The sequence below is a fragment of the Melanotaenia boesemani genome, chromosome 15 (genome assembly GCF_017639745.1).
Source record: "Melanotaenia boesemani isolate fMelBoe1 chromosome 15, fMelBoe1.pri, whole genome shotgun sequence".
NCBI classification, from domain to species: Eukaryota; Metazoa; Chordata; class Actinopteri; order Atheriniformes; family Melanotaeniidae; genus Melanotaenia; species Melanotaenia boesemani.
In genome coordinates this window covers 11,325,448-11,350,120 of record NC_055696.1, presented here as the reverse complement: position 1 = coordinate 11,350,120, position 24,673 = coordinate 11,325,448, and the positions used below count along the sequence as shown (strand labels likewise).

At 39.2% G+C, this 24,673-nt stretch overlaps 1 protein-coding gene across 2 annotated transcripts in view; it reads left to right on the top strand.

The window, feature by feature from the left end:
* The first annotated feature begins 5,530 nt into the window (after positions 1-5,530).
* The window catches only part of LOC121654571 (T-lymphoma invasion and metastasis-inducing protein 1-like), a 54,305-nt gene continuing 35,162 nt past the window's right edge, over positions 5,531-24,673 (top strand). The window contains exons 1-2 of one of the 2 annotated variants that reach the window (XM_042008775.1): positions 5,531-5,963; positions 23,649-23,760. The gene's annotated coding sequence lies outside the window, so the exon portion shown is untranslated. Of the gene's footprint in view, positions 5,964-8,369; positions 8,389-23,648; positions 23,761-24,673 lie in introns of those variants that run through there. The other variant, XM_042008777.1, reaches the window with a different exon arrangement.

The following is a 24,673-nucleotide window of genomic DNA, read 5'->3' as shown; positions in this document are numbered from 1 at the left end:
TTTATATTGGCAAGATGAATACATACAATTGGATGGCAACTTGAAAATCAGCTACTTCATGAAATAATAATTCATCTTGATGAAAACAATTGCTTATGTCCACAAATACTGTATGTCATACCAGCCCAGAAATCTGTAAGCCCCCCCTTTTTGAAATCTGGAAATCTGTCACAATTCTTGCTGGAAACAAGATTTTAGCTGCTCAGCAGTATGTGGTCGTCACTGTTTGATGCTCGTCATCATGATGCTCCACATCCGAGACAGTTCTGTACTGCAGGCTGGCAGGCACACAAACATTATCAACCAAAGTTGACCAGTTTTTCATTAAGAATTTCTTTTAAAATTGATTTTCTGACAGAGTTTAGCACAAAGTAATGATCTATAATCCATACTCACTTGTAAAGATTAACTGGCGAATGATTCTTTTATACCAAATATTGACACCCTTTCTTTTCACCAGTTAATCTGCTAATTGTTTGATCTTCAAGTCCGACGTTACTTCTTCGTTCTATAAACTTGTCTATTATTTTTTCTCTTTCCTAACTTTTTTTTATTTTAGCTGGCATGAAATTTCAGATTTGCTTATATTTTCTACATACAATGAAGTTGGTCAGTAAAAATGCTGAAAATCCTTTCCATTGTTCTTGAATCCGTTATATGATGGTTCAAACAAATGAACATGTTTTGATTGTACTCTTTTTTTTTTTTAAGAAAACTTACCAAATTTTATGGGATGATAAATGAACTCTGCTAATAGCACTTTTCTAGTCATATGTTGACTACTCAAGGAGCTTTTACAATGCTTTTACAGTACATGTTACGTTCACACAAACACACACACACACACTCATATAGCACGTCTTTTAGTTTATACTAAGGTCTTTTAACCCAGAAACCATGGAAATGGAGTTCATAGTAATGTTTGAAACAATCATTTTTGTCCACAGTTGGTTGGAGGTATATCAGAGCCCTGCTACTCCATAGCAGAAGTTGCTACAGCTGCTCTCTGTCATCAACTACTTGGTCTGTTTTAGTGTGTGTAAATGATAGTTAGTTTCTACTGTATGATTCCTTAACACAGAGGGCATAGTTAGCCGTCAGACAGATGTTTTTTCTTACTTGGACTGTAGCGAGTTGTGCATGTTTTATAATACATTTTATCTGTTAGGGCAACCATGAGGGCAACAGTGAAGGAAACCCAAAAATGACATGTGAGAGTTATGAGAATAAAACTTTGTTCTTTTGCTTAACAGTTGTATGTGTAGCTCCACCATTCATTTTCTCCCAACTGTCACAAAGTGAGGCTGACCCAGATTTAGAAATGCAACCTTTAATAACTTACTAAACAGATTAAATTAAGGGCTCTGTAGTAGCAATGAAATGTGTATGTGGACAGAAATAAACTGATTTAGTTTTTGTCTGTTCACATTTTCTTATGAGACTGGGTTGCTTCCTCTGATGTAACCTGGTGATATAAGCTCCTTCCCTTTTCCTTTTCTGGCTTTTCCCTTCAGGAGTCACCACCGCAAATCATTTCTCTCCATCTAACCCTGTTCTCTGCATCTTCTTCTCTTACATGCCCTTCAAGTCAACCTGACAACTTCGTGTCCTCTTTTACTCCATCCATAAATGTCTTTAGCCTTCCTCTGGGCCTTTTGGCTGGGTTATCCACTATCCTGCCTCTGTACATGCCCAAACCATCTTGGTCTGGCCTTTTATGACTTTGTCTTGCCAAAGATCTGCCACTGAATTTATCAAAGTATTATGCCAAGCTCTACACTGTCTAGCATGGCATTACACTTGAAGCATGTCACAGTTATTGCTGATCACAGACAGATGCAGTCTCACACCTGATGCCTGCTTTCTCTCCATTTTAAGGGGCCTGTCAGTCACATCATTTGTCACTATTAATGAGAGCAGTTGTGCCTTCCTTTATATCTGTCCAATATATCTTATGTTCAAGTGTTTAGGTCTGTGTGTGTTAAGTACACAATTTTTACTTGTACATATGTGCATGTGCATACTGTACATAGTGGCACTCCATGCTAATGGAAAATGTAATAGTCCTAGACAGGATTTAGCTGATATGACTCTAAGCAGTTTAAGAGCAACCAGTAGCTAATGTGACTAAGAAAAAGGTAGCAGGCCAGAAGGGATATACTATTGTAGCCCAGCAATGCATGCATTATTCATCAGCTCTGCTTGCATGACTGGTGGTAATGATTTTGATCAAATCTGGCATGATGGGTGTTGGTTTGGTTGGAGAAATGGGCGTCAGCTCTGCACTGATACTGCCACCCCCACCGTTACATATACTCTGTGATAATATCTGATAAGGAATGAAAGACAGAGTCTATTGTACTGAAAGGCCAGCACAGGTATGTAGGAAGACAGGGAAAATGCTATGAAACCAAGTAGAATTAAACAGAAAACACATCTGGTGAGTTGGCTTTGATATTCATATAATCCACAGTGTGCTCACTGCCTACTGAGCAGCTGACAAACAATGAGTTTGTTCACATCACAATAGCAACATTCCAAACAACACATATAGACAGCGAAACAAGCAAACAAAAATAGAAATCCTGACATCCTGATGTTTCTTCAGCTCTCCTCTCTTCTTGCATAACATCCTCCACCTGCAGATGTTGTTGTTACCTCCTCTGTTTCTTGCTTGTTTGAACATGCCAGCACATCTTTCATTAAACTACTAACTAATTTATCTCCACTTCTTGGATAATTGCATTAAAGACCAATAAGGCTATGTTTAGGTAGGAGTGTGGGAACCGGCTGTCGTTCATCATCCTGTGTTGGTGATTTCCTGTTTTAGACAGCTAACAGCACAACACAACCATCTTTAGTTATTCTGTTAGATAACACACACAAACACACACACAGAATAAAGGAAGGAGAACGTCTAGTAGGAGAATGAGGTCTTGTGATCTGGCAGGTGCTAGGCGACAACCAGACAGGTCACATATGTGAACATACAATCTCTACACAAAAGAACTGAGATAGGCAAGAAGCACCACGCTAGTACTGTCTGAGCAAGGTGCTGAAATGTCATCATGCACCCGGGGGTGCAAATCTGCAAATGTGTGTGCCTGCCTTTGTTGCCTGAACATCGGTGTACACACATAGTAATGACTTTGTGCTTGTGACTGTCTCCCCTCTCCCCACCATGGAGGCTGTGTGTCAACTTCTTGTGTTGGGTGGATCTGTTACGTTTCCTGCCCCTTTTCCTGACATGTTTGCCTCCATAATTGTTAAATCCCCAAACATTTTTTTAGAAGCTTCACAGTGCAGCAGACATTCTCAGCAGAGATCACCAGCCTGTTATGTAATTATCCCTGTTGTCTCACAAATTCACATATTTAAAAGCAAAATATTTTGGTCAGTGATTTTGATTACAACAGGCTTGATTTGAAGTAGATTTCTATGGTTATCGACTTCATGCACCAATAAATAAATAAAGTTTCATAACAAATGAATTTGAATTAAATATGACACAAACCCCAGAGAGTGTGCAAAAACACTAACTTAGATCAACAACTGTACTTTTGTACAACCCTGTTTCCTAAAATGTTGGAACACTGCAACAGCATTGCGTTGACTGACACAAAACCTGCATTTGATTGAAAACAGTTCAAAGATGTTGAAACTAAATAGATGTTTTTCTTTTTTTTTTTTTTTTTGGAATTTGATGGCAGTAACACATTCCAGTAAAAGCAGGGGCTGTTTGCTGCTGTGTTGCATCACTTGTCTTACATCACGCCCTGTTGCTCAAAGGGGATTGTTGGTTTTCCTCTGCTTAAAGGGCACAAAATCACTTTTTGATACAGCTTGTCACTACATAAAGGAATTCAGATTAGAATTTAGTTCAACCTCTTCTTTTAACAACACTGTTTGGGTACCACAAGAACTAGCTACTGAAATTGAGAGTTTGAAATGTTTCTCATTATTGGTCCACTTTATATCATCACGCAATCTAAAAAATAAATTGAATTGATTTTTGGAGTTATTCAGTCTAGTTATTGTTATTATATAGAACCTGGTTACCAATTTTATGATATAGTATATCTGAAGTTCTGGATATTTTTGTACAGTCACACATGCTATGGTGCTATGGTGTTTGGATCTTACTGTTTCTTTTTCCTAAACCCTATATGGACTCATATCACATGCTGGGTTTTGGATTGTGTGCTAATAACAAGCTGTTTGGTCCTCCTTAGCCCCTAGATTCCACAGCACCATGATTTCCAAATCAAACTTTCCAACAATGGCTTTTAAAAGTTTTTTTTAAACCCATGAAGTGATATACAAATGTTAATATATTGTCTTACTGTTATTTCAAATTGAGTACAGGGTTTAAATTGTTTGTATATAATTGCATTTTGTTTTAATCCACATTTTCATAGCATAGAGTTTTTTTGGGAAATAATATTTAATGAGCTTCTGTCACTTGGACCTATGTTGGCTTTGGTTGAACACAAACTAAACAGTGAACCATGAAAATAATAATCAACATTTAACCATATTGAGGTACATTTTGGCAAATTTTAAGCATTTAGGTGCTTCATGCTGGTGTGGCGGTTAGCAATGTTGCTTCACATCAAGAGGATTCCTGGTTTTAATTTTGGCCGGTGCCTTTCTGTGGGGAGTTTGTAGGTTCTCCCTGTGCATGTGTGGGTTCTTTTCAGGTGCTCAGCTTCCTCTCACAGTCCAGAAACATGGATGTTAGGTCAGTTGTTGTTTCTAAACTGACACTGGGAGTGAGTGTTGTTTGTTTTTCTCTGTGTTGAAGTGGGCTCCAGCCCTCCTGCAACCCTGAATAGGATGGATCAGGTATAGAAATGGATGGGAGGTGAATATTGAGGAGAATATTTTCTGCATGTAAATGGACAGCAGAGTAGCAGAATGTTACTCTAGATATTTTGCTATAAGCTGGGTCACTGTGGGAATCCACTGTTGCAAGTCCAAGCTGATTACAACTGCTGTCAGTGAGAAAGCTGTCAAACTTTTCAGAGCTGCTCTTAAGCCCACAGGTAGTGATTACTGGAGTGATTACTGGAAGCTCAAAACATGGGAGAAAATCTGAAAAATGACAACTTGGGGTTTGGCTTCATGTTGTTCCTTGTACTTGGAGCTGTACTTACAAAATGCCCACTGGGTTACAAATCAGTGAGGATGGATGAAAGAGAAGTTGAGAGAGAAGCACCAGACAGAAGAGGGAGCAGAACTCATGCAAGCTTTAAAAAAAGAGAGATGGATTTCTCTTGTTCTCCATCGCTCACCTTTTTCACCCCTCTACTAAACCACATTTGTGTTCATAGTGTTTCTTTTTTTCAGTTACATTAAAAAGCACTTTTACCCATTGGATTATCTGTTATCTTGTCAGAAAAAAAATACTCCAACTTGCCGAATTTGCTTATATTTTAAATGCAGGCAGATGTGTTTGTGCATGCCAGGTCTTATCTAGTGTTTTTTGTGCTTTGTTTTTAAGCAGAACTCGAGGCCAGAGAGCCAGCAATTAACCATAGGACTGGGACATCTAAAGGCTTAGAGGCACAAACCCAGCACACATGCTGGCAGTCAATTGCCAAGCCAGGGGAGGTGAAACTGGAGCGAGAAAGGGAGTGATGAGAGAGGAAGTGGGAGGAGGGCTGGATGAGTATGTGAGGGAGAGCAGGGGAAACCAGAGAAAAGAGGGCGGGCTCAAACTCAGGCAGTGCACACACACCCTCTACTCAGCATACAGTCTGGTCTGGGCAGTCAAGAGGCAGCGTGTGCTAGTATGTGCTGTAATGTGTGTAGAGTGTAACGCTACGCCGGAGTCCAGGTGGTGTCTCACCGATGCAGGATTTCCCTCTTTTCTCTTCAGGAGGACACGTGCTGACTGTGTTTTAACTACCACAGGGAATTAAGGAGGACATTCACAGGAAATACTGGGAGCTTAACTGAAGGTGAGGACCTACTTTTATTCTTTTGATTATCTTAAGGGAGATTTTTGTGAGCAACAAAGACAGAAATGGAGACAGAGCTGAGTGAGGGGTTAAAGGACTTACTTTAGATAATGATCTAAATGTTAATGTCTTTTGGAGAAAACAGAAAGCTAAAGTGACAGTAAAAAGTCCAGATTTAAGCATGTTTCTTCTGTAAGTGTGTTATTTTGTCATGCATAGTGTGCTCTGTTGTGAGGGTGTGTGTCTATTAAATTACACCGACATTTGTTGTGAGATTGGACTGCTTTTTTAGAGTGTCTCTGAATGTGAGGTACAGTATTCTATTGAATGATCTTGGCTTTTTTCTTTTTATAATCACTCTTTATGACTCTGTGGAATACACACAAAGGGCTTCTTGAAGCTCTAACAACACACATATTTACATTTTGAAATATTGTAAGCTTGCAAATGTTATATTTAAATTGCTGTCATGCATGGGCCATTGTGTGTGTTGATGAAAGGAGTTTATCAATCATTAATGCTTTCCTCTGGGACATTGCCTAGTTTTCGACTTCTGCTAATTCATTGATAATAAAATGCCTTAACAGCCCTCTGGACTGGCAGCACCTGGCAATCCAGGGCACTGAACAAACTGCACAGCTCAAAGGGCAATTATAGTGATGAATTCTGTTGCAGTGCATGTATCTTGATGGTTTGCCTTTACACATGAAAGACTGACATGATATTATATAAGATAAATAAATCAAGTAGTACTTGCACCCAAAATACTACTTTAAATTTCTGCTCATCCCATCAAAGGTTTAACATAGGAAGAGAATCACTCACTAATGAATTAAGATCTGACAAAGATATTTATCTACTATTTGTGATCATGTGTGCTGTGTACTGTGAAAACATTAATGGGGAGAGGAGAGGACAGGAGAAGAATAGAGGAATACACTGACAAAGAGGGAGACTTAAGTGCTGCCGAAAGTCTTTTGGGAACAGCTGTTAAAGGCAGAGCTATGCTGAAGACTTGGCTGAAAGCAACAATAAAGACAGTTGGATGTACGATGTAAAGTGAAGTAAACACAAAAACAGTGGTGGAGGAGCAAATGTTTCTTTTTTGTCTTAGTTGGTCTTGCAGACGTCTTGCACTCATTTGTATGTGTGTGTTAAGTAGGTGTTAGGTCAAAGCTGTGCAGAGGGTCATTTTCAGGAATCCAGACAGCCAGCTAATTATGACAGATCAAAGAGCACAGTTCTGGACTTTTCTTTTCTTTTCCCTTGAGTTCCCGATTGTTAAGATAGAGGGAAAACCTATACTTCTTAGTTTGATCCATTAAAGAATTGTAAACAAATGCAATGCTTTTTTTGTTTTTCTTGATCACTTCTGGGGACTACAGTGGAAACCAATAACAACAATCTCTCAGATGCCTTATGATCATAGGTGCAATGTAAACTATTTATTATGTATTACTGTATTTCACTGTGTAGTTTGAGAGTGGTGTGGCAGTCTTATCGAGCAAACAGCAAACAAACACCAAAATATTCCTTTTATCAATTGTTAAAATTTCTGGAAATCAGTAGTTGAAGCTCAGAAGGAGTTCTTTAAGAATATCCACGCTCAGAATCACGTCACATACTTGCAATGGGCTTGCCATCACACAGTCACGACTGCTTTGAAATTCATGAACATTTAACTTTTACATTACATTAAAAAAGACCTTGTTAGGAAAGTTAAGCTTAAGCTGGGCTTTTATTACAGGAATAAAACCTGTTTTTCCTACCTTGCCAGAAAAAAAGCTGGTCGAAGCTACTTTCCTCCTTATATAAACTATAGAAACCTGCTGTATATGCAGTCCTTGCTCTCTCTGGGCAGTGTGTACCACTTACCTTAAAGGGGCACTGTTATGCTATTTTGACTTTTTTGAGCTTTCTACAGTGTTATAATGTTAAATAGTAATCAGAAAAGTGAGTGGCGCCATGTTTTTTTGTTTTGTTTTTTTTCGCATAAGCGCGTGTTTGAGTTTTCATGGTGCTGAAAACAGTAATTTCAGTGATGTCGGGGGGGGGGGGTTATTAGTCATCGTCTCCAGTTTGTACACTTCATGATAGGAAAGGCACACCCACCTTCACTGCTCAGTGAAAGGTGGAAGACACTGTGGTGGACACCGCAACGTTTTCAGTGTCAACATGTCACACAAGACATGCTTCTTGGGTTTTGAGGGAAAGCTACATTTGTTCAAATTCCAGAAGAAACAACGGTTAGACAGTGATGGATGGAGTTTGTTTCTGGAAGTTGTTTTTGTGACTGGCATTTCACCAGACTGCTGGATGAATAAGGGCCAGTACAACAAGCAATTTGCAGCCAGGCTTTAGCTGAAGTTAGGGTCTGTTCCTATCTACAATCAAGAACTGCATTTCCTATTCTGAGTCACAAGCTGTAAGTAAAACCGAATAAGTTGTCTGTTTTGTTTTGATAGTGTGTGAGCAATGGTCCAACTAAAGGAATTAACCCTCACTTACTTTACCTGATCACTACCAGCGGGTAACACACATGTAATGATGACCAGAAAATTAGCGATCAACACTGCAGATAGAAATGCTGCAAAAGTAGCAACCAGGTTAAAAACATCCAGCTGATTAGCCACATGAAAACAGATGTACATGGAGTGGCTAGAAATACAGCTAACTATAGTGTAACAATGCATGAAAGTGTTAGCAAGTAGCATCATTACCTTATCTATTTCTCGGCTGCAGATGTTTTCCACCTCTGTTGGCATTGTGGTACATTTGCCACATGTACACCTATTAACAGGGGCTTCTACAAATATATAAGGCGAGTGAAGGAGTGCAAACAATTTTATATTAGACTATAACTGGTAAGCAGAGTATTTACCAAACAGATACGTCCTGCTGCATTCCTTGCTGTGGGTTACTGAGCTGTTCACTCTTGTTTTTTAGCGTTTGATTTGGGCTTGAACATGTACGGCTGTATGTTTTGTGTGGACATTGTTAACTGAGTATTCAGTTTGTTTACAAGTTCTGCTGCTGTTTCTATAATGAAAACGGTGCGCCCTCCAAACAACTACTCCTGGCAGTTGACCAATCAGAGGCAGCATCAGGAGGAGGCGGGGCTCAGGGCAGTCTCATTCTGACTTGAAACTGACTTGAAATTGCAGGAACTGATGTCAGAGCGTTTAAAAATGTCTTAAAGAACAGGGAAGCTGACTCAATAGGTGTGTGTAACTGCTTGTCCAGCTAACTATGCTTTCTGTATTTTATTGCCCTCTTAGATTTATATTTTATGTTTCATATAGGTGTGGGACTTTAATTATAATTAATTAATTACAAAAAAAAAAATAATGCGTTAAAAAATTTACTTATTTATTCGCAGTTTGCATTCCAAACAATGCGGAATGTTTGTCTGTGCATCATTTCCGGTTCACCATTTAGAGCAACACATTCGTCGGAGCTCGGCTAAATCAGCTAATTTAACTACTTTGGTGCTATATTTAGCGAGTTTTGGGACCCGTCTAGTGACTCTAGTTCAAAGAAGTGACTAGTGACATACCAAGAGACTTTTTCTGGTGTTAGTGAAGACTTTCAGAGACTGACGTGAAAGCATGCAACGTTTACTCTTTTCGAGTAGTGGTGCTGACTCGGGCCTCTCCCTCGTCCAAAAGAACGCACAGCTGCAGTCAAGGCAGGAGATGTTTACCTCTGCTAGAGGTATTAAGGCCCATTTATGCTTGACACAGAAGAGGAACACGCAGCCGGATGGACAGTTTCATCTGTCTTCTTAGCACTGCCCACTAGTGAAAGAATTGACTTAACAACCACGGCAACGCAAAAGACGCATGGAAGCATGAGGACGACAACATATAACAACGTTTTAAACGGCCGTCGCTCAAAAACATTTAAAATTTTAAAAGTACTGTAACATGTTGTAGACTCTTAATTGGAGAAAAGCCAGAGATGCTAGTTAAAGTACTTTAAATTAAAATTTAACTCTGTTTTATTTTGGCCAGGGCTATTTTCTATTTCTTTTTCTACTGTTTTGAATTAAAAACCAATTAAATTTTCCCAGACATTACTAGAGCTTGAGTATACAATATTAATGTCTGTGTCTATTATTTGATTCACTAAAATCCATTTAAATAAAAAAATGCTGCTCTTTGAGGCAAGTATTGTTTTGTGATTAAAATGTGATTAACTGGATTATTTCATTACAAAGCCCATACTTAATTGGATAAATTTATTTAATTGAGTGCCACCCCTAGTTTCAAACTGTATGTTTTATGTTGTTTTGTATTTTGAGTGCTTGTTTTAATGATTACTGTCTGTGATGGAACTTGGACTGCTGCTGTCTTGGTCGGGGCTTCCTTGAAAATGAGACTTTGTAATCTCAATTTGACTTCCCTGGTAAAATAAAGATTTAAAAAACGAATCTTTCCTTTTTGTTCCTCTTTTTGTCATTCTATCTTTTTTTTAAGAATTCACTGCTTCGGTTGCTGTCACAAGGACGGTAACTATTGGCAGGGTGTTTTGAGGAAGTGATCTGTGACAGGATTTATAGTGACAGATAAAAAACGTTGTGCCTGTGTGTGTGTGTGTGTGTGTGTGTGTGTCATCACTGACAAAGACTTTCCGAAAGCCAGAGGCAGTAAAAAGGGGGGGTTAGGTGGAGACTAGCCTGTCTTATCTCATACACTGCATCCAAGTTGTTGTGTATGTGTGTCCATTTACTAGGTGTGCTTTGAGGGCAAGTATATCAGTGTGTGTGTGTATTTGTGTGTGTGCATCCATGCAACTATATGCTGCATCCAACTGCTGCATACAGAAAGTTAATATAGTGTGTGAGCGTGAATGGAGGAGGGGATTTTGTAATATGAGCCTTGTGGGTGTATCTGTGTTCCCAGTGTGTGCATATACTGACCCAGACTGATACGATGCTCTCATGCTAAGTCAGTTTACCTGTATAGGTATTCTCTTTTACACTCATCCAACCCTATGTAGTTTACAAAGATTTAAAACTCTCTTAAGAACATGCTGAACTTATTTAAAACCATGCCTTATTAAACCCAGATCTCCACCTAAGCTTATCTATGTAACAACCAAGATAAGTTTTAAGAGTTTTCCTCCAAAGAACAAATTACATTACAGTTAGCAGAAATAAACAATCACGAATACACCGGTTTTTTATATATTCTGCAACTTTTGCATAATCTGTCCAGTTTGAAACAAGTCACACTTCTGTTTATGTTAAACCTTAAATGTGTTGCATGCATTAAGTAGTAAATATACAAAAAATAAGTAACTGCTGATACAAAACATAAGAAGTAATTTTATGAGCATGTGGTAGACATGATAAAGTCCTCATGTAATCAACATGAAATGGATGATCTTTCTTCTCTTTCTGTCTCTGCATCATCTTTTGACTCTTTGGTTTTCTAAAAGTTGTCTCTCCAATGCTTCATCCCTCTTCCTCTGTGGTTCACTTATTTCTGCTTTTAAGCAAATGTTGAGCTAGGCATTCCCCAGTGCCTATCTCCTTGTATACAATCAAGCTGTTTAAATGTTTGTGTTTGACCATGTGCCTGTCATGTGTGTGCATGTTCCTAGACCCCCCCCCCCCCCCCCCCCCCCCCCCCCCCACACACACACACACACAATTATCTGCTGCTGTCACTTGCAGTCCAATAGCCAAATGTTGTTGAAGTCTGTTTTGGGAGAACTCTGACAACACTGACAGCTGAGGGTGGAGAGAAACTAAAAATGTTTTTCCTCCTTTCTGGTTTCATTATATGTGTCTAATGTCTAATTAAGGCGGTGGCTCTGTCATGGCTAAGTACAGTAGGGAATTCCTTCAATATAGATTGTAAGATAAGGTAGTAGTTCCCAAGCTCTCTAAATCTGTCAGGGTTGTAAAACAACAGGAACAGCAAAAGAATTTCAGCTAAAGCCGACATTTTATGATTTTCCCTAACCCTTGCAGCATTTCTTTCTTTCAATATATACAGTTTAGAGTTATTTTAATAAAACAGTAAGAATACTTTGATTGATTGTCATGGACCATATGATTATGGGTCATAAATAGAGTTTTATATGGTTGGGAACCTCTGGGAGTTGTGTTTATGTGTATGAATGTGTAGGCTTTTGACAAGGTTGGAAACCATGCAAGACATGACAGGCTGAATGAGTCAGTGTGAACATTGTGGCTCACTGACGTCTTTGCTTATTTGCAGCCATTTGTAATGTCACCAGTCTGGTTGAGCAGGACTACAAGAGTTGTTAACTGGGAATTTCAGGACATCAGGTGAAGAACATCAAGCTTTAACATCAATCACATGATGGGAGGGAAAAAAAACACTAAGCAAGGGGGTGCAAGACAAGCAAGAGGGGATGCCTTTAATGTGTGAAGAAGTCCAGATTGGGGGAGGGGTGTCTCAGTAATGACATGAGCTGGCATGTGCCCCCATTAATTTCCTTCCTTTTGTCTATTCCATGTCTGCTGATGAATAAGGACTTTTCCCCTTCCTTCCTTTTTTTTCTCCCACCCTCTTTCTCCTTTGCTCTCTTCTCTTTTTGTTTGCCTCCCTCTGTCACTCCATCATATTTCCTTCCATCCCCTTAGTGTGACTGCTTTACCGTCCTTGTCATGTCTCCCCATTATCTCTGATCAGTGTTGCGTTCCAGCCCACACATCAGTTCTGCTTGCTAGCTGATGATGGTGAAATGCTGTATACAGAAGGTTAGATATTTATATTTTTTATCTGTGGCTCCAACGGTGCAACAGAACTGAAGACAGCAAAGAAAGATGAACTCTTTCGAATTTGTGTACTAAGAGATCAACATACACAGGATGTGAGCAGTGCAAACCAAGTGTGCAGGAAGTTGGGGGGGGGGGGGGGTCTAATGGTCATTACCCCTTCAATTTGCACCCTTGTCCCACATTCTTTTTATTTATGTATCAGTGTGTTTCAATCATTGAACTTAAGACATTAGTAAAAACACAAAAAATGTTTGCTAGTTTTGATGCTGCCATTTAAAATTTTTATGTTAGTTCCTAGACATTTGCTGTCTATGGTACAACAACACTTTCTAGGATATTTCCATTAATTTTAGTTAAAATTTTTTCATTATTTCAAGCCACTTGGCCTCCAGTACAAGGAGGTTACATACCAACTCTGACTAAATTGGTGGTTAGTCAGCTCAGTCTGTAGATTGCCTGTCCCTCAACTGCAAGATTAATGACTCAATCTCAGCTTCTCTAAGTAGGAACTTGGTGTTTCTCCACAAATGAAAATTAAATGAGTCCTCCATCTAAACAAGATGATATGTCATCCCACACAAATACATTTTGAAAATTTGATGGAAACAGTCAATATGAAAGTCGGGTTTCATGGAAAAGGGAAACATGCCTTGACAAGAGATGTGTCACCAGAGCAAGAAGCTGCAATGAAACACCTCAGAGCAAGAAAGTGGAAGTACATGTGTGTGTGAAGTGTTAAGTAGAGTTTTAAGGGAGGATTTAGAGCAGAGGTGCAAAGAGTGTCTTCAAAGATCCTGTTTATGCTTTGTTTACACTGGGGAGTTTTAGCCTACCTTGGATCTCCTTTTTTATCTTGCAAATCTTTACCCTTCCTACTCTCTGAGCCTGTTTTTCCGACAAACTTTACATCCACGACTGGGTTGTAAAAGCAAAGGAAACAGGCAACTTAGCCATTGTCTGGCCTTGTCTCTCCCCCTCCATATTTCAATAAAAGGATGTCGACTTGGTTGGCAACTTAGTGCTCATCACATAGTCACACTTCACGCTCCTGCTTGTTGACCTGGAAGTGATGCAGTGGGATATTACAAGGCGGTTTCAAAAGCCTGTGTGTGCATTTGTAAGTGTGTGCTAAATATGTATGTGAATATGTGTGTGCGGGAGTGACATAAGCAAGGATGAAGGCTTACGGGCAAAGCCACATGGATTCCTTTGTTCTTTGGATTTAGTTTCTTTGGGGACAAAAAACCTGCATTGAGTACTGTATAAGGTTTCTATTAGTCTGCATTGTTTTGTTGTTGTCCTGTGGTGCGTTAGCGGTTAGGCACGTGAATGTGTTGACATGTGTGTGTTTGTGGTCAGGTTGTCTTTTTTGTCTCCCCTCAGGCTTGCACTCAGATGTCAAAGAGTCATGTGGAGCTTATACAGGTCACTAATGCACTGAGAAGGGAGGCTGTATTCACTGAGGCCACTCAGAGATCAAGCAATAACCCCCAGCTCAAGTCTGCACAAGAGTCAACTCCCAGGAAATGCACCCATTGACCTAGATCCAACCCCGTCTACTAAAGAGATGCCACATAACTGGCATGTTGTTGGCATCTTCGTATCAGCCATGGTATTGTGTTTGTCACATCTCATATTCTTTGTCTACAATCTTACGAGGTGTGTTTATTTCGACTTAAGTTTATGTTCATTAACCTAATTTGCATAATACAAATTGAATTTTAAAGTAGAAGGTGCGGGTGGTCAGGTTTCTCATGTAGCTATAAGGGATGTAATGGTTTTCTTTCTTGAAATTATGTTTATCAACTAATAATATTCGCATATATTTTTGATACATGCAGTCTGTTTAAACTGACTTCAGTCCTGAAAGAAATAATAGGTATAAGGAATTACATATGCAGATATTATAATGAATCAGGTAATCACATCTAAAAATAAAGATCTTTCTACACTTTTACTATAGTCTGAAGCTTAACCTTTGTCTTGTGGGGCAGATGTATTTTGTACTAGGATTACTGGAGTGGTTTAGTCTTTTGCAATTTGCAGAATATGTGTGCAACGGTCGGGGCGTAGGTCCTTTCATTGTCTAAATTTCTCACACCTTATTGCATGAGAGCGTTATTTATGTGCCTGTGTGTGAGATGCACAAATGGAGTAGAAGAGGGAGTGTGGTTGGGTGTCTCTTGCAAAACAATCATGCAAAAAAACTCTGCAAATGTTTTCTGACATAGATTAGATTTATTTCACATGTTAAGGTCTTTTCTGGCAAAAAATGCCATCCCTCTCTAGGTTTTGTTGTAAGGTTGTTTATTTTTGTGTGTGGTCAGCAGAAAGCCCTGAACTTATTGTATTGCTTTTGGTTTCTGTCCTATGTTGGCTTAAGATACAGAGACACAGCTGATGTTTGTCTGTGACATTCTTGCTGAACATTTTTTACCCCCATCGCTCACTGCAGTACATTGTCTCCTGTCTCTCCTCATAGGGGGCACTTTGTGAATGCTTTTGTTGATTCAGGTGCAAGGATGCACTAAGATAACTTCCCCTTCAACATCCCACCATCCCCCCTCCTGACCTGCTCTGTTCTGCTAAGATCTGCTGTTTAGGTCTTTCATTACCATACCTGCACCTCTGTCGGTTGATTCTTAGGTAGTAGGTTTTGTCCCTGTGCCTCTGTACCACCTCTGTACTTAATCTGAAGTTGTTTTTATTGCACTGTACTTTTCCATTTAAACATCATGACATCAGGATGACTTGCATTTCTTCACATAACTCAGTTTATTCTTTGATATATTTACATGTATATTGTGTGTATGTAAAGTACTGTGCAACTGTCTTGCAACTGTCTTTATATTATGCTTCTAGGGAGCCTGATTTAAGTGGTCTTAAGCAACAGTTCTTGAGGTTTTTTTCAAAGGCCTTAAAGCCTCAAAGTTTATCTTTGGACATTGGATACCTTTTCACCCATTTTCAGATGAATATGATTTTTTGTTTATTTGTTAAGACTCTTAACTCTGACCTATGGAAGCACAAAAAGGCACCTAACTCAAAGGATGAACCAGTGCTGTGTCTTTATAGACAATCAGTAGAAGACATTTTGTTACCTGAGACTTGTCACAAAGACACATAATATGCTCCCATATTTGTACTCAACTCAACTCAACTCAACTTTATTGTCATTCCACCACTGGCATGGTAGTACAAAACAAGCATCCTCAGGTCTTTGTGTGTGTGTAGCTTTGATATACAGTAATGTGCTGTATATGTTACTGTATATTTCATGCAAACCTGACTATGTTTGTCTGCAATTGTACTTGCATCTTCAAAAAAACAAACAAAAAAAACCAACAACAAACAAAAACAAAACACACACACAAAAGAAGACAGACACAAAACAGTATTTCTGCACAAACATGGTAATTCTCAAATTTAACCAGAAACTTGGCAAACCATAACATAATGTGCAGCTGCACAAGTAAGGGCAAAAGAAGAAGTAAATGTAGAGAAAAATCTACAGCAGATAAACAGTATCTGAAAATGTCACGACCTATGGGTATTAGTTCTGTTTGGTATAGTTCATGTTAGGTTTCTGTTTCTACCCTTGTTTTATTTCTCTAATCTGTACCTTCTGTATAGTAGTTACATTTCACTTCCTGCTCCCATGTTATACCTGGTGTTCAGTTGCTAAATATCACACCTGCATCTCAATTCTATTTTTTTTCTTTTGTTAATCCTGCCATTGCAGCAATGTTAGTTTAATTTAATAAATCCTGGTTCCTTATTCTGCACACCTCCTGCCTTGTAGTTCTGCATTTAGGTCCTTTCTCCTCGTCTCTGCCTCATGACAATGAGTTATGTCCTTAAGAAACAGGAGGGGGTAAAAAAATCCAGGAGATATGACACAAGACCTGACAGATGCAGCTGGCTCTCCTGTTGGTCCACCTACTGTTTGCTGAGAACTCATCAGAAATGGTTTCCATGGAAAGGCGGCTGTTAAGATACCGATCTCAAAGAAGGGAAACAGGGAGAAAAGGCTGAGCTGGTGCACCACGTAACAGTTGTGTTTTGAACTATATAACAGATAACATATGTGCTTGAAATTAAAACATCTCTCCTTGGGAATGTTTTTTTGTCCCCCCCCCCCCCCCCCCCCCCCCCCTTCTTATGGTTTCAGTTATATTGTCTCATTAATATTATTGGAATGTCATTAGCAGCAAGATTCATTAACTGTAAAGCTAACTACTCTCTTCACACACACAGAGATTCAGTCCCTCATCCTACAGGCTTTAGTCTAGGTAGCTTGCAGTATTTAGTCCTTAAACTGATTGAAACATTTGTGTGCCTGTACAGCTCCTCTGGGTGATGTCCAGAGAAGTTCAGGCCTGCAGAGCATGTGTGAAAATGAATTTGGAGGCCATCTGGTCACACCTAAATACACACAAATACACAACAAAGACAAAAGCCCCCTTCACTGACTCTCCCCCCATAGTCCCCCAGTCATATCGACACTGACAACAGATCGGGCCTGTTCAAATCTGCCCTACTTTGAACTGACAATGGATCTATCTCTATCAACCCCTCAGGACCTATCAGCACCACTGCACCTCTTTACCCCTAATGTCTCCTTCTACCTCAGCACACATCATTCATCTGCCTACCTGTGGCCCAACACTCGATTCTACCAGCTCCCCACCACATTAACAGCCTCTCATCCCCCTTTCAACACCATCATTTATTTTTTTTCCCCAGACTCTCTTGCTGCTCTCATACCATCCCCCCGTCTCAACCTCCCACCTCAATCAGTCTACCTTTGCCTGAAACCCTCTTATCCCTCTCGCTCATCCACTCAGCCACCCTGTTATTTTGCTGTCCCTGCCTGCAAAGCAGGATTGAAGTATTACCTGCCAATTTGGCTGCATTCAAACCTGACTATGTTTGTCTGCAGGTGTATATGTCACTGTCTGATTTTGTAGAGATGCCAGGGTTTATGTAATGTGAGTTTATTAAAAAAGATAGAAGTTTAAATATAAACTTATGCACATCTTAATTTGGCAGTAATTTCTGCCATTTTAGTATTTTTCCATTCTGACAAGATGAATGCAAACTCTGAAAGTGGTTTCATACATTATGAAACAAGCTTACGTAGTTAATGTGCTAATTCAAGCTTAACCGCTCTTTACAGAACAGCCCATCCACACTTCATTGCCTTATTGCCATGTCAACCAAACTGAGGCGAATTAGTTTCCTTAGATAAAACAGAAAAACAGGAAAGTTGGACACATCACAGCAAACTCGTACAAGAATCCAGTCATGCAAATAGCACAGGAATCCAGCGTGTGATTAAATTTTGCAGTGACAGAATCTATGGTTAAACAGACATGAAGAAAAACACCTGGTTGGGTCATTTAAGTTATTGATTTCTGTATATGTTAGAAATTAGTTATGTTTTGTCTTTCCTTATTGCACTCATTTGAAGTTTTATTCTTATTAAATCTTATTCCCTGACACCCACATCCTCCAGTCTGGGTTTCTGTAGTTACTGGTTACCACACCTCATCCCATTCTAATAATTGAAACAACACTCTTTTTTGCGTCTCTCGTGTTTAAAATAGAAAATTATCACATGAATATTCAGCTGATTGATTTTGATGGCTGTGAAACAATTGTCTTCGCAATCACTGTTTCATCAGGAAAAACCTAGTGAGCGTTGATTGAGGCATGGCACAAGACCTAGCTGATCTATTAATATTTAACAAACAGCAAATGGAAGGTTTTCATTTATCATTCAACCTTCTGCCTTTCAAGTGGCATATTAACTACAGGGGAAGTCCGAGGAGGATTTAGTTAAGGCTGACATGCCCGGATCTTGACCTCTCCAGAGCAAAATGTCTGATCATTGAGTGTAAAATCCTCACATTAAAATACATATCTTTTACACTCATAATGGAAGGTCTGAATTATTGGGCTTCGTGTCTTTGAATCCTCATGGGGACTCTTGGTAGTTGAAGTTGCACTTTGCTGCAGCCACAACTGAGTTGAGAAGTCTGCAGTTGAGCATCAAAAGCTCCACACATTCATTGACTCTCTTGGGATGCTCGCTCAATGGAGGGCTTGTGGAAGGAGAAATCTTCTTTAAAATATGGTAATCCCTGACTGCAGCATGCTGCATAGACAGTCAGCTGAAATCTGAGTGAAGGAGCATACAGCATAAGCTGCTAGAAAGAGGGAAGAGAGTATTTAATGAGGTTAGTGATTTTTAAGGAACCAACTGGAGTTAACTGACTGACAGTGAATTCCACCACACTGAATCTCTCTCTGATCCTCAGTTGCCACAATGACCCTTTTATTTTGCAGATATGTTGCACCACTATCTTTGTTTTAGGCTGCTGTCTTTATCTTTTTACTTTCCTTATCTGACTTTCTTTCATTTGCTTTGTTTCTATACGTTAAAAAAATTCTTCTCCACTTCTCTATTTGCAGATAACAAATTTAAGGGTTTTGTTTTGTCGCCTTTATGCTTTGCTTTAGATAAATGCGCTCCCTTGGAAGCAAATTATTATTTGTCTTTCACCTGTTTAAAAAAATTAATGTTTAATTTCAGGAGCTGCTGAGACTTGTGCTTAGAGGCATGCTGTTTGTGGATGTGAGTGTTTAAGCTCAGAGTGGGGGGAAGGTGGCACGTGCTTTGTCAGATCCCAAAAGGATGAATAAAAAGCTAATCTCCCTCTTCCAGGGAATTCTGTGTCTCAGACAGTCTTCTCTCTGAGGGAATGTGGGAGTGCAGTGTACGCTCCCATATCTACAATGGGATGTTTTCAGAGTATATCAGACTCTTGTCTCATCATAAGATAATTGTAGTTCCTCTTAATTTGTGAACAATGCATGCATACCTACCTACGTATGCATGTACAGACAGGTGCTCACAGATAAGCCCCCCAGTAATTTCTTTTGGGCCCTGAGTCTTTCTGTATTAAGTCTTCATTCGCGTACTATTCACAGTGTGTTCATTGTCTTTAAAAGCAGCTTTGCACGTTTCAGGTGTGTATTTCTGTTGGTGTGTACAAGTGTATATGCAAAAATGGGGAAATGGAAACACTGGTAAAAAGCTTTTATCAAAGATTTTTTTAATTGTAGTCCATTCTGACTAATTTTGGAACTAAGTTTTCCCCATCCATTATTTACACTTCCAGAGAGAACATAAATAACTTCACTCTGTGCCTTGCAGGAGGGGGTCTGGTAACAATGTGAGGAATGTCAAAGGTACGGGAAAAGGCCTGAGGGAACGATGACTCCTGTGACTGTGTAATGTTTTGTCGAGCTCAATAGGAGGTGGTCAAGGTTTGAGGGTGCAGAGAAAGGTCAGAGAAGACAAGCTTTCAGCCTCTCTGGTTACCCCTGTGTGGTCACTTCAACTGGGGTCTTTTTTTTTACTTAAAGAGAAACCACAAATACAGCAAAAATTGTGTTTGTATTTTAAAAGTTTAAGTTGTTACTATAAGAAAATGCCAATATCCTTATTAATCATCATTAGTCATTGGATTAAATACATTAGCAGGGTTTTATCCGGGATTTTAGAATCACGCACTTTTTCCTGCTGTCAAATTGGAATGAAACCCATAGCATATTATCCAGTCACATTCTTTTGTGGAACAATTAATTTGATGTTTATAGCTAAAAGCTGACAAACCTGATGTGTAATACGCTGACTAATAACTAGCAGCTGAGAATAACTATGAGTAGGATGTAGGATGAGTTCTCTGAGTGCTCTCCTAGTTTTATAATGTAACCTAACATGCTCTAAATGCAAGAAGTGTCACCTCTACATATTGACACTCTTCATAAAAATAGAACTTAACTTGCTTTCTTGGAGGTTGTTAACTTATCTTACTAAATAGCCTATAGAGTCATATTTATTGTTTATGAAATCTAAAGCTCTAACACAATTTAACAGAAATGATTGTGGCCATCTTAAAAATTATGCAACTCAGTGAAAGACCATCTATATTAAAACAAGTATATATGTGATGATTTTTATTTAGGTAATGTAGATCATTAATAAAGAGAGTATAACTGGCATTTAGTTACAACAGCCACTCTAGGATGACGTCTAGACTATGACAGGCTTAAAAAACAATGACACATGTTTTATTTTTACCTTACACTTGCACAGTACTGTTCAGTAGTACATCCAAGCCATGTGCGGTTTGAGTCTGCAGAGCTGAGCTGTATGTCAGGTTAGGGTGGAGCTGTGAGACAGGTGCAGGGATGAAAAGACTGGCAGGGGGGAAGTGTAGGGTGTGCCTACTCCATTGCTGTTCTGACAGGCCCTTGGTATTTTTCCAAAGAGTGTGAGTGCATGCGTGAGTCGAAAAACCTGCTCACATTTCTCCTGGGATTGTGCATGTTTTTTTGGCGTGCGTGCCATTGTACCCTGGTGGGTGCCGCAGGAAACTACCTACTTTCTTGAGTGTCTGTGTTCAGGTGTCTGATAGACATGAAGGCCTATGGGTGCTGAAGATTTTTTAATGCAACTGTCTTGTGGCAGTAAGAGTCTGACAGCTTTAATACAATGGTATTTCTGGTACCTCCAGTCTCAGTGTGATGCTCTGCCATGTCTTTGTTTTTCAGTCTTTTGATATTAACATTTCATTGAAACAAAAGAAAAAAAAGAACCTTAAAATGAGGAACTTTATCTTCTTTAACAGTGTTCTTGTTTACTTATATCTGCACAGTAATGATGCTGTGGCTGCAGTTGCATGGGGCACTGTGTTAATACACTTTCTCAATGTGCTAATATACTGTGAGAAATGAGACGCTGAGAGAAAGAGAGTGAATAATTATGTTTCCCTTTTGTCTCGGCTCCCTCAATTAGGCCTGAGGAGAGGCAGACATAGCACATGTCTATTTATCCACTTGAAGCTCCACAACAATAGGACCCCCCAATTTCTCTCTTTTTTATCTCTCCTGCTTCTCTGTCATTTTTCTATTTCTTCCTCCCCCTTTTCCCCTATCAAATTTCTATTCATTGCACAGTACCCCAATATTTTTACCCTCCCTTTTCTGCCTGTACCAACCTGAACACTCTCTTTCCTTGTGTGTTTCGCCTCTAGCCTTGCCTCACCTCTTAGCTCTGTGTGGGTTTAGCAGTGAGCTCCCCTCCTCTTCTTGTTATCCCTCTCTGTCTCCTGTGCCTTGCTGCAGGGCACAGGGAGAGGAAAAACGAAGAGACTAAACATTTTAGATTCCGCACAGCCGGAGGAAAGGCAGCAGTTTGATTTCCCCTGTGTGGTGTCAGATGGGATTGTTCTGTTTGTTTGGTTGGTCTCTTTGTGTGTGTGTGTGTTTTTCACCTTCCCTAGTATAAACGTTGAAACAAACTGATCTGATATTAGCTTTGCAACAGTGATGCACAGTCATTGTGAAGTTCATCTCTAAAATCTGACTTTAAGTTCTTGATAACCAAATATCTTTTGTGTGCTTGATTGTGTGTCCACAGCTGGTTTTTAGGAGTGGGTTAGTGCTTTCTTTTCAGCCACTATGTATGGACTATCAATCATTAGTATTGTGTGTGTCATGTATTTCTGCTTGTTACAGTGGGTGGGTGGACAGAACGTGGGTTTGCCTCATCAGGAAAGATGAGAAAGAGGAGTGATGAGGAATAAAGGGCAGAGTGAGAGGCAGAGGAGGAGAGGAAGAGAAGTCTCAGGGTCACGTTTGGCTTATATAACTGTTTCCCACAGCTGGGATGAAATTTGCTGTATTAGCTAAGCTGAAATACATGAGCACACATACATGCTGCATTGTGAAAGATGATCAGTATGTATTCTATAAATTTGCTCAACCAAGTATTTTACTTCTCTTGTTGTAATTTCTACTTCTTCCTTCTAAACTCTCATCTTTGTATATTTCCCAGAATTGTAGCACAGTCGATCACATGTATTTCTACCCCGGAGAATAAACAAATGCACAGTGTTATCTGATTATTATCAATAATCTGATAACTCTTGTAATAAAAATAGCAGCTGCAGCCAAAGTTTGGAGAAAGCAACATCGTATTCCTACCAACGATGTAGTCCCAAAGGAACATATTAATGCTAGAAAAAGAAGAGAAAACGTCTAAAATGTCTCTACAGACGTAAGCGCTTCAAACAGACCCTGTGCTGATGGCCATCTGCCTTTTAACTGATAAGCACTTTATCTTTCTTCTAAGAGGTTTTCTTTCGTCGTTTTTCTTCTTATTGGCTTATCAGACCACAGTCAAATCTGATAATTGTGTTTGAAGCATGGAGGGCAGCAGGCGGTCCAACAACTATTGATGCTTCTGAACGCTTGTACTGACGAAACAGGATCATAAACAAGATCTGCCATGTTCTGTGTAAAAACAACAATTTTTTAATCTGCTTTTCACTGGAAATGTGTACACAAATACACACGATCAAGAGGGCATACCTTCACACTACAGAGTATGCAATATGTTATGGAAACCTTGGTCTATCCTAAGGGCTGGTATTAGAGAAAATTAGGTTGTGTTGGCAAGGATCGTTTAATTGAGTCTTAAGTAGTAAATCATACTCCAGAGCTTCTTTCATCTTCTTTCATTTTACCAACAATGTGTATGTCTGCTCCTGTTTCTTTGTCTGCAGGGAGACAAGGGGTGTTTTCCCAAAATGTCTTGTGCACATGTCTGTGCATGTCTGCCTAGTTTTGGGTGGGCAGTGACTGTCAGGATGCACCAAACTGCTTTGTTCTTGATAATATTTCTTGCTTTTCTGTGTGTTATATTGTCCTGCAATGAACAAAATGATTGTCTGTAATTCTTTATACAATACACCTTGCAGATCCATCTACAGTTGTTTATCTGGACGCGTCTCTTTTGATCTGTGATGCTGTGAGAGCCCCACTAAAACACTTACCTTCTTCTTTCTCCAAAGGTTAACTGACACCAACCTATAAGCCTGTGTGGAACATGAGGTCAGTGGAAGATGAAATAATGCTGATGAGGGGAAGATAGTGGTGCCACTGCTCAACCATAGATAATTGCAGGTATTTTGGGGTTCCTTTTCTTATTTGACATTACCCTATGTAGATTTGTTTAGTAGATTCTTGATTTCAATGCAAGAGAAAAAAAAAAAAACTTGTTAAAACAGATTTTTAGTCACTCTCCCTGCAGTCTGAGCCCACGCTGAGAGATGATGGTGTGCACTATGATGATGCGTGATTCACAGAGGACAAACTGATCTGACAGCAGTTGACTAAGCAGTTCCCTGTGCTTGAATAACAAAAAGCTTTTAGTAATAGAGGTTTCTGAGACTACATGGTTGACAGAAACTAGTTTCCACAAACTGGATTCCTGGATCATTTTAAATCTCTAAATACGGTTGATGTAGAACATTTAACACTAAGCAGAAATTAATGTGGTCCTATAAACTTGAAGGCCATTCGATAATGTCTTCAATCACAAATGCACTCTACAGAAGACTTAAATTACCCAATTTTTTTAGATTAGTGATTAAGATTTAAACTAAAAAAAGAGAGAGAGGTTTTTGTATAAGACATTATAAGAGTCTGTATGTGATCTTTGTTTATCCTACAAAGGAATTTTTAATAAAAACAAAAAATTCTCTGTGCTACTCTGTCAGTGTGCATGCTCTATTAAGATCAGTTAAAGTGGCCTAAAAACTGGCACATGAGTTGCTGCCTTACATGTGTCTATCTGATCTCTGTTTTTATTTGCATGACAGTTAAATATGCAAAGCATTCACAGTGAAACTGCAAAACCAGCTTTAACCTGTCACTGTTAATTAAAAAGCCATCAAATCCTCTTACAATATTTTCTATCTGCTTTTAAACAGAACAATGCTTCTTTTAATTTTCATTTTCATTAGAAAAAGTGCTTAAAACACAATGGTATTCCAGTACTGTACAGATGTAAACAGTCTAATGGAGCATCTGACAT